Source organism: Cyprinus carpio, chromosome B7 (assembly GCF_018340385.1).
Source record: "Cyprinus carpio isolate SPL01 chromosome B7, ASM1834038v1, whole genome shotgun sequence".
NCBI classification, from domain to species: Eukaryota; Metazoa; Chordata; class Actinopteri; order Cypriniformes; family Cyprinidae; genus Cyprinus; species Cyprinus carpio.
Genome location: NC_056603.1, coordinates 31,295,477 through 31,306,071, shown reverse-complemented (window position 1 = coordinate 31,306,071; position 10,595 = coordinate 31,295,477).

The window sequence follows — 10,595 nt, the reverse complement described above, 5'->3', positions numbered from 1 at the left end:
TGAAGCTCATCTCGCTGAGCTTGTGTTGAGTTTAACCTGTTTGATATAACAGCACACTGGAGTGAGGCTTACTGTGCCAAACCTATTTTATGTCTGTACAAACCAAAACTATTTCCCACGTGTTTTACCCAATTTAACAGTCACAAAATGCAATTTCACCAATAAATAAATAAAACTGTAAGTTAATCATGTAACTATTTGCTTTGACGAGTGGAGGATACTGGAATACGTGACATTAGGTGGTTATCTGTCTGTCTGCACCTTGGAAATAGGATAAGCATGCTGAAAAAAATGTCTATAGGGCCTTTCGCACAGCAGAAACCTTTTCACAGCACCAGAACTAATTGCTGAACTACCCACTTTTTGGCGTTTTCGCATCACCGGAACTGGGTACGATTTTAGTACCGGAATGCCTTTTTCAAGAACAAAATTAGCTCCTAATCCACAGCTAGAGGTCTAACCAGCACAACGGGTACAACCCATGATGTAAGTATACACTGATTGGCCAAACAGTATGAAAACACCCTCACCTGCCATGATTTAAAAAGCCGTGAAAACATACTGTAAACATTGTGTCAACTTATTTCGCAAGTATGATGAACAGCAATAGATGGAAGCTGAAGTGCAGCCACTTGTAGCAAATATAGCACTGCCAGTTGTCGTTAGAGAATCTTAGTCCTCCTTTCCGTTCTTTCAGTCGCTTTACGTATACATCGACATTCCATGTCCATTATTGTGAAAGCCGCGAGACACAACAAAAACACAGTTCCAATCACAGTATCCTCCAGTCTCCTGTTATTAACGTTGTTTGTCTTTGTTTTCATTGTTGAACGCCACACAAAAATGACATCGCTGTCGACGTGCTTACGACACTTCCTAGTACACAATGCAACCCTTTAAATCGTACTGGAAAATAGTTTGTGCAAAATCGTCCCAGTACTTTAGGACTGTACATTTAGTTCTGGAACTAAAGCGGTGCAAAAGGCCCTTATTGGTCATCATTACTGAAGAACCCAATAACTTTTTATACTTGATCTGATCTGATTAGTTTATTTGGTCACACTTTATTTTAAGGTCCAATTCTAGCTATAAACAAACCATTAACTACGACTTTTGTCTCAGTAAACTCCTAATTTGCTGCTTATTAATAGTTAATAGGGTAGTTGTTAATGATTATGGATGTAGAATATGGTTATGCAGAATCTGTGCTTTTATAAGTAAACATAAGTGTGAATAATAGGCATACTAATAAGCAAAAATTAAACAAAAACAATACTTTTTAAAACCAAAAACATACCATTTATTTTTATTTTCTTGTTATTGGTATAATATAAATTATTGTTTGTTTGCTTCGAGTCAAAGCACATTTTTTCCTGTTAATCATAAAACAAAGAATTTCTAGTTCCCAACATGCTTTGCATTGGACCGAATGTCAAAGATGTGTTGTTTTATTTGTATTTTTAGACAGAAAAAAAGAAATGACTTGTTAGTGTTCTATCATGTTGATGGCTTATGGGTGAAGAGTAGGTTGCTCAGGATAGGAACAGGCACAAGCCTGAATTCTAAATGTGTCTAATTCACCTGGTTTCATTACTTTTCATTAACCACATCTCCCTTACACTTAACTATTTTACATTCCCTTGCTTTTCATGATTTTTCATTTACTGCATCTGTTTTATACTTATCTCTTGTATAGCCCTTTATTTCAAGTCTTTAGCTGATGGATCCTCTCTTGACATTACATGTGTTAAGCTGTCATGTGTTGTGTTTTCCTTTGTATTTCACCTTCTTGTTATCACTTGTTACTCCAGAGTTTTCAAGTTTACATTAAATAAAGTGTAACTTCAAGAAACAACTTTAAGTTCTGTTTCTACACCCGGCAACTGTTACAGTAAGTTGCTGATAGAATTTTTTTTTTCTTCTTCTTTGCACTTCTGTTTGTTGTTGCATGCTTAAATTTAGAGCAATTGTTTGGAATTGGTTATAATGCTGCCTTCCCATGCTATCATGCTGCTTCCCACCTCTGAAGTTGTAATTACGAGTTTGTCGCTGTAATGATTCACTGCTCTGAGACTAAAAAAAAGATCCAAATGCAGCCTTTTGTTCTCAATAATTCATGAGTCCAGAAAACACTGGATTACAAGGGAATCCAGGAACAGGCAACATAGGTCAAAATCCGAAATGCAGTGATAAGACTTCACAAAGATCAAATGGAAACATACAGCTTATATAGGCAAACCTTAACAAGTAAGCCAGTCACAGGTGAGGGTAATCAGGCCATAAAAAGCATTCATGCAAAGGAATCTAGGAAACGTAGTTCCTGGAGAAGCTAAAAAAGTAGGAAGAGTGACCTCTGATGAAGGTCATAGGGCACTCCAGCTAGTGGGCTTAACAATCACTTTCAAGTGCTTTGTTGTCCAAAAGAAAAGGTATAGAGGACATTCCATTCATGAGTTCATTCTTTGCTATTTCTTGGGAAAATCTTATTAAAGCCAAAAGAAGATTTTTATTCAGTTTCCAACAGGTTTTGAATAAAATGTAGTGCCCCATTCATTGTTAACCATATAAGTCTTTACCACACTAGATATTCAGAAATAGCAAATTTAAACTAAATATGCTGAAATTTCAGTCAAATTAATACAATTCTTTTCCACTGAGTTCAATACATACAATATGCATCAAAAGTTTTTTTTATGTATGTAAATATACATGATTGTAACTTTAATACTATAAAATTTTACAGTTCCACAGCTATGTTTATCCTCTCTGCCATGTTTCAAGTTCAAGGCCTGTCCAACTCAGAAACTCGATTATCAGAATTATCTCCGAGTTCCCCAGCTGCAACTTGAGAGGTCGTCCATGTCCAATTTCCAAACCAGGAAACTCATATTTACGATCATTCTGATAGCATGTGAAGGCAGCAGAAGATCTAGCATTATGATTCATTATTAAAATATTTTCAAAATCTGCATATGCATTTTTAGATTTTTCCAAAATGCCCCATTCGTCCAGGCACTGACTCTGCTTGCATGTTTGACAGAAAATTAGGAATCACTGCTTTCCGCTCTTTCCTTTCCATCTCTTCAAAAATCTTATGATCTGTTTTTCACAGTTCCTTCTCACTGAAGTGACCTCAAACTTGCCTGTCTGTAAAGAGGAAAAGTAAACATTTCTTGAATGACATTTCCTCAGATAAAAAAGGTATATATGTGCGCGCTGGATACATGATAACTTGCAAATGTGTATTTGGGTATGGGGGGGATGGTTTTTCATTTTCATTTTTAAACTTGTTTTGTGATTTCACACTGCTGGGTTCCATCTCACACATGCACATGCTTCATTAGAAGCAAACAGTCTAAAGCAATTCCCCCCTCACGAGTCATAGCACACAAGCAAATGACCAGGCTAATTTGATGGCCCCTCCATCCCTCCTCCCCTCGCACTCTTCTCTTCATCACTGATGGTCCACGGCCCTTGGGACGACCAGCTCTCCAGTAATTGTTATCCTATTTGGTAATCTATGAGCCTTGGTTTCATCAGACGTTTAGCAGTGCATATAAATATCACTGATGTTTATTGAATGTCAGAGTTCACGACGTGGCTGATTGATTCTAACCCGTTGTATTTGGGCATGTCACAATATGATTTGTTGCCGTATAATAGCAATTTTAAAAGCTATTTTCTCAGAGGGAAGAAAATACTATCATTCAGAGGTGAACTGAAGGCAGCTAACTGTGAGATTGAGATTAATGAGCATTTTAGTGAGTTGCCATTAGCCTGTACAGCCGGACAGTGAGGGAGAGTGAACCGCTCTCAAAATGGAGAGAGTGGACCTCAGAGTGTCACAAACAACTATAATCAAGACAGCTTGGGCAAACAGTCTGAGAGCAGAGCCTGTCAAGATGTAAGTGTGCATGTGTTCAGACTGTGAGATTTAGGAATGGATGCTTGTAAGCGTGCATATAAATGTATCCAACCCCTTAATCTGTCTCCATGTGTAGGTTTAGTTCAATCATAGTTATTGAGATTTGGGTAAATCAGGCCATAGCAGCAAGATGGAAAATACTTGGTGTTCAGCATATGTTTGGTAAGTGTTGTAAAGCTGTTCACACACACACACACACACACACGCACGCACGCACGCACGCACGCACGCACGCACGCACGCACGCACGCACGCACACACACACACACACACACACACACACACACAGCAGATGAGATCAGTCACTCCCTTGAGAGTGTGTATCTCTCGGGAGTGACTGATCTCTTTTGCTGATGTCTGTCTTGTTTTATAATTTGTTGTGATAGAACATGAAAGTAAATTGTAAAATAGTAAGTAAAATGTCAAGGAATTGAAAGAAAAAAATGTCTGCTTGCCTGATTATAAGCATAGATTTAAAGTGAATCCTGCATCTCTGTGTATACTGTATGTGTTTTATCAACTTCAAAAATAGTTTTGTATGACATACCACCATTGAATGCCACAGGGCACAATTCATCCAGATAGCATTTATTATTTTCAATGAATTGCTCATCAGGGGTTTATATTGGAAAAGCGTGGAATATACAGTGAAATGAAATCTAAAGAGTTACTCAGATATGTGCGTTATATCACTTCACATAAATAATCATTACTGAATGTGAACTGTTTTGTACCCTACTGTTCAAAGGTTTGGGGTCAGTACGATTTGTAATGTGTTTGACAAAGGTCTTTTAAGGCCTGTTCACACCAAGAACGATAACTTTAAAGATAACTATAACAATACAAAATGCTGTGTCAGCAGTCACTACTACTGACAATAAAAGAGTCAGTAGTAGCTAGGTCTGTATCAATAATTTTTTTTGATGGACGACTTTGACTTTTAGCCCCTCCCTTAGGGATTAACCTCTGACCTTTTAATGATCTCCAGATGTGCTATGCCATCTGTTTTATAATATAGATGGATTACCGAGGTTGACCTGCGACCTCCAGGCTGAAATATTATTTTTTATAATTTTTTTTTTAATTTTTATTTTTTAATTGGCAGTGTCAAAGTTCAAAACTGAAGATTTCAAGTCTGTTTTTGAACTTAATCGTCCGGGACAGCTCTGGACCACACGTGCGTGGTATTGGGTGGCATGCCATCCATCACAGGGGTCAGTCTACATGGATGTGAGAAAGAGATATTGGTTTAAGCACAATATCAAAAACTAAGTAAAAGAATAAACAATTTGAAGAGATCAAATCATATTGTGTATATTGCTAACAAGTTCAAGTTCAAGTTGCTTTATTGGTATGACATTTGTGTTATAGTATTGCCAAAGCATTTTTGATGTGTAAAAAACAGAATATAATTACACCACCAAAGTAAAAACGGAGTCAATAAATGAAAAAAAAAAAACAAATAAAAATAAAAATACAATACAATAAAAATAATCTCTCTCTCTCTCTCTCTCTCTCTCTCAAACGCACGCACGCACGCACGCACACACACACACACACACACATGTTTGTTTTTGTGAAAAGTGGGGACATCCCATAGGCGTAATGGTTTTTATACTGTACGAACTGTATATTCTATCTCCCTACACCAACCCTACACCTAACCCTACCCCTTACAGGAAACTTTGTGCATTTTTACTTTCTCAAAAAAACTAATACTGTATGGTTTATAAGCGTTTTGAAAAAGGGGGATATGGGTTATGTCCTCATAAGTCACCCTCTCCTTGTAATACCTGTGTCATACCCATGTCATTATACAAAGTTGTGTCCTGATATGTCACAAAAACAAACACACACACACACACACACACACACACACACACACACACACACACACACACACACACACACACACACACACACACACACACACACACACACACACACACACACACACACACACACACACATTCTGGTGGCTGTTTCTCAGCATTATAATGAAATGAAAATAAAGAATTAAAAACTTATTTTAACAAATAAAATAAATAAAACAATAAAAATAAAAAAACTTTGAGCATAATGAAAAATGACTTACATTTTCAGGGACCCAAGAAGTAGTTCCTTACACAATGGCATCCATGCTCAAATGAAAGCATTGCAAATAGTTGAAGCTGTAATAAATTGTAAAATCTAAATTGAGTGCAGAGAGCTTTTTACAGGACTGACAGCTAGCCAACACAAACAAGCAAACACACACAGAAAGACAGAGAGAGAATTAAAAAAATAATGTTAACAAAACAAAACACTACAAAGAAAAACAAAACTAAAAACACAAAAAAGTTTAAATGAACAGTTGTCCCTACTACATCCATAGAAATATTCTGACTTAAACTTAAGTTATAATTTGTATTAATCAGGTTCTTTAAATGTTTCCACTTTCTACAAACTTTACACAGGACAATATGAATTATGTTGTCTGAAAATGGTAATATGAATAAAAATTGTCCATAAGGCTTCTGTGTGCTTGAAGTGTGCAGCTGCTGGAGAGCTAGATATATGTTTTATGGTAATATGAATAAAAACTGACCATAAGACATTTATGGTTTGAACTCACAGGACATGAGAGAAAGGGAGAGAGATTCCAGGTTGTAGCTGTGTTTACTTTAGCTTCTTTCTACAGTCTTATTAAAACTGATCATAAGTCTTCTGTGTGCCTGAAGCTGAGCAGATGTTGGCGAGACATGGGGCTCCACTATGTGACCTCAGGAGCATGAGAGATGTGTCCTGCTGATCACAACTTTTTGCGAGTTTACATATGAGGTATACAATATCAATTCCCCATACAGAGAAAATTTGAAATGAGGCAGTAAATATTTAGTTATGTCTGGGTTGTCTGAATATAATAGATCTCATGACCTGCAATGTCACATACAAAAATAATTAAAAAACAATGTCACACACACACACACACACGCACACACACACACACAGACAGACAGACAGACAGACAGACAGACAGACAGACACACAGAGAGAGGGGAAGACAATGTAGAAAACTTTTGTGAAAGTTTGTCCGCGTTAATAATGATTTCAAAGCAAAATATTACTTTAAATTTTAAATAAACATTTGGTAGAATAGTGTGGTTCTTGTTTAAATTTCAACCTAAAGTATAATTTATATTAGATTTGTTTTTAAAATATAATTAAACACACACATATGTGTGACTATATATAACACAATATAAAAATAAACATGGCTCTAAAACACAGCGAAACATTTATTATAGTTTTTGGTAACAATAAATATGAAAAAAAAAAAAACCTTACATTTTTCAGAGCGTTTAGAGGTAGATCTTTATGCAATGATGTCCAAACATGGATGAGTGATTAAAAATAAATAAATAAATGAATAAAAACTCAAATAACCTTAATTTTCAACATAACAAAAAATAACATAACATTGCCTTGTACATAATGAAGCAGACACATACAAAACCTCAAAGTGAGACGTTACTCAGATAACATATACATACCAAATTTAAAAAGAATACTCCACCCCAAAATGAAAATTTTCTCATTAATTATTACCCCCATGTCGTTCCAAACCTGTAAAAGCTTTGTTCATCTTCGGAACACAATTTAAGTTATTTTGGATGAAAACCGGGAGGATTGTGACCAGGGGTGCCTTAAGATATCCAGAGGCACCTGGGCTACAGCATTCCGGTCCCTAGATTTAAAAAAAAAAAAAAAAATTTGCTTAATGTTTACAGGTATGATTTAAACACTATAAATTACACAAAATATTCATTATTCATCATCAGTAGATTGAAATAAAAGTTGGCATAAATGTGATCTATTTGGTGATTGCTAACTGCGTTTTTATTTTGAAATAAGCAATAAGGTTACTGTTTTTCCATCCCGGATTTAAAATTGAGACTTTGAAAGCAGCACCTCTGATGGAACACAGTGACTGAACCTAAAACCTTCAGCTGACACACAGATTATATCCACACATTTGTAAATTACTGAAGTCGCACTGTATGACATTACAGAAAGTTGTCCGGTACAGTTCCTTTCACACAGCAGTGTTGTGTTACTTGTTAAGCTGCATGTTATAGAGTCTGGACCGTGTCCGACAACTTATCAAAATTACCATCCCAAGCCCACCCCCTCCACTTTTACCAAAACAGCTTATACTACTGTTTCAGCTATTAAAATAATTCAGTTTTGTATGTAATGGCAAAGTGATTATACTTAGTTTCATTTTTCTTAATTAAGTTAATTTTGAAAAACGTTTGGAGCAGTTTTTGTTCGTTAAATATAAGCTTTTATTTTTTAAAGTAACGACCAAGCAGCCAGCAGGAGACAATGAGCTGATCATAGCCTATGTTTGATCAATTTAGCCTTCTCAAATCATCACAATTTGCCTAAAGTAAAATCTATAGATATTTTTCAGTGAATACACAATTATTTTTGCTCATCAGAATCAGAAAGAGCTTTATTGCCAAGTATGCTTGCGCATACAAGGAATTTGTTTTAGTGACATAAGCTTCCACTACACAGAGACAACAACACACAGACAAAAAAATAAAATAAAAAAATAAAAATAAAAAATTTGCAAATAAATAAATTGTATAAACAGTTGTGCTATAGATGATAATGGAATAGAATTGAGTAAGATGCAGGGATGTACTAGGATGGCGGGTTAACAAATAAATATAAGGATATTGCACATTTTTATTGCATAAGTGGGGAACATTTAACTGTTCATGAGGTAGATTGCCTGGGGGAAGAAACTGTTCTTGTGCCTAACTGTCCTGGTATTTGCGGCTCTGAAGGGCCGGCCAGATGGCAAAAGTTCAAAGATGGGGTAACTTGGATGTGAGGGATCCAGAGTGATTTTCTGAGCTCTTTTCCTCACTCTGGATGTTACAGTTCTAGGGGCACTGTTCTAGGGGCACTCCTGCTCGAAGAAATGCTAGGTCTGACCACAGGGTGAAGGTTTGGTGGCAGGCCAGTATGACTTGGACCCGGTGAGTGCCGCATTGCCACGCCCACATCAGGACTTGGCCATGGAGCCAGTGCTGAAGTGGTCTCATATGGAGCAGCTCCAGCAGCGTGTCTGCTGCTGCAGCTGCCATATGCCCCAGGAGCCTCTGAAACTGTTTCAGTGGGACCGCTGTCCTACTCTTGAACATATTCAGGCAGTTCAATCCAACACCATACCGAGAAAAGAGATCCTTTCTAAGGAGAGTTTGCTCTTTTCCCAGTTGACCCGAAGGCCCAACTGGCTGAAGTGCAAGAGCACCAAGTCCCTGTGTCTGCACAACTGATCCTGAGACTGAGCTGGTATGAGCAAGTCGACGAGGTAGTTGAGAATGGGAATGCCCTGTTCTCTCAGGGGAACAAGGGCTGCCTCCACAACTTAACGTGAAGATACGGGGTGACAGGGACAGTGCAAAGGGCAGTAGCTCATACTGATATTCTCATCCTTTGGACACGAACCACAGCAGTGGTCTGTGGTGCGGAACGATCGACACATGAAAGTACATGTCCTTCAGGTCGATCGCTGCAAACCAATCTCAGGGACGGATGCATCCAAAGATGCGCTCCTGCGTCAACATCTTGAATGGTAACTGGTAAAGGGCCTGGTTCAAGACATGCAGGTCCAAGATTGGTCGTAACCTACTGCCTTTCTTGGGTACAGTGAAGTAGGGGCTGTAAACCCCATCTCCATATCGGCTGGAGGGACCGGCTGTATTGCATCCTTCGCCAGTAGGACTGTGATCTCCACACAAAAGACAGGAGCATCAGCCACCTTCACTGATGTGAAGCGGATGCCGCTGAACTTGGGGGGATGCCATTGATGACACTCTTGAACCGCCTGCTGCTGCCCACTGGTGAGAGAGGAGGATAAGTGTGATCCAGTGTTGGTCTGTAAGTGACTCTCCATGCCCTCTTGGGACCCAGAGACAGAGAAAACCGCTCTTGCTTGAAGCTGCTGTGGATGCGGCACAGGAGCGGAGGTGGACACAGGGGGCCGCCCTCTGTGACGAGCAGGCTGGGGCGAGCGGATGGGTGGAAGCAGCGGCTGCCTGGTGGGCAGAAAGTCGGACTGCCTAAAGCCCGATTCGGACAGTAATTGTTTCTCATGTGGATGTCTGTAAAAATAAATTTACATATGTCCTCAGTGATAAAACTCATGGATACGGATGGCGATATATTCACAGAGGAGGAGTGAGATCTGTGATCCTACGAACCTGGGAACGCGCTGCTGACGTGACCAGTCACATAATTGTCTGCTGTAAATAAAATGAATTTTATTTACAAAATGTATTCTTATTATTGTGTAAAATCCATTTAAAAATACTTATTATTACATAAAATATATTCTTAATATTCCAAGCATATTTTTAATATATAATCATATTTATTATTTCATTATTTAAATCTCCTGTTTAAAAAGATGTGCTATGGTTATACTTATATGCGATATAGTGTTACATCCCTAGGATGTATGTTTTCAGATATTCATTGTTGAGGTATGTTTTCCCACCTTTTTGGGTGTCAAATATCAAACACCTGTATCTCATCACACACCTCCCATCACACACACCCTCTACAATTGCTTGGCAGTTTCAAATTACCCACAGGTGGTGCTCATCAGAGA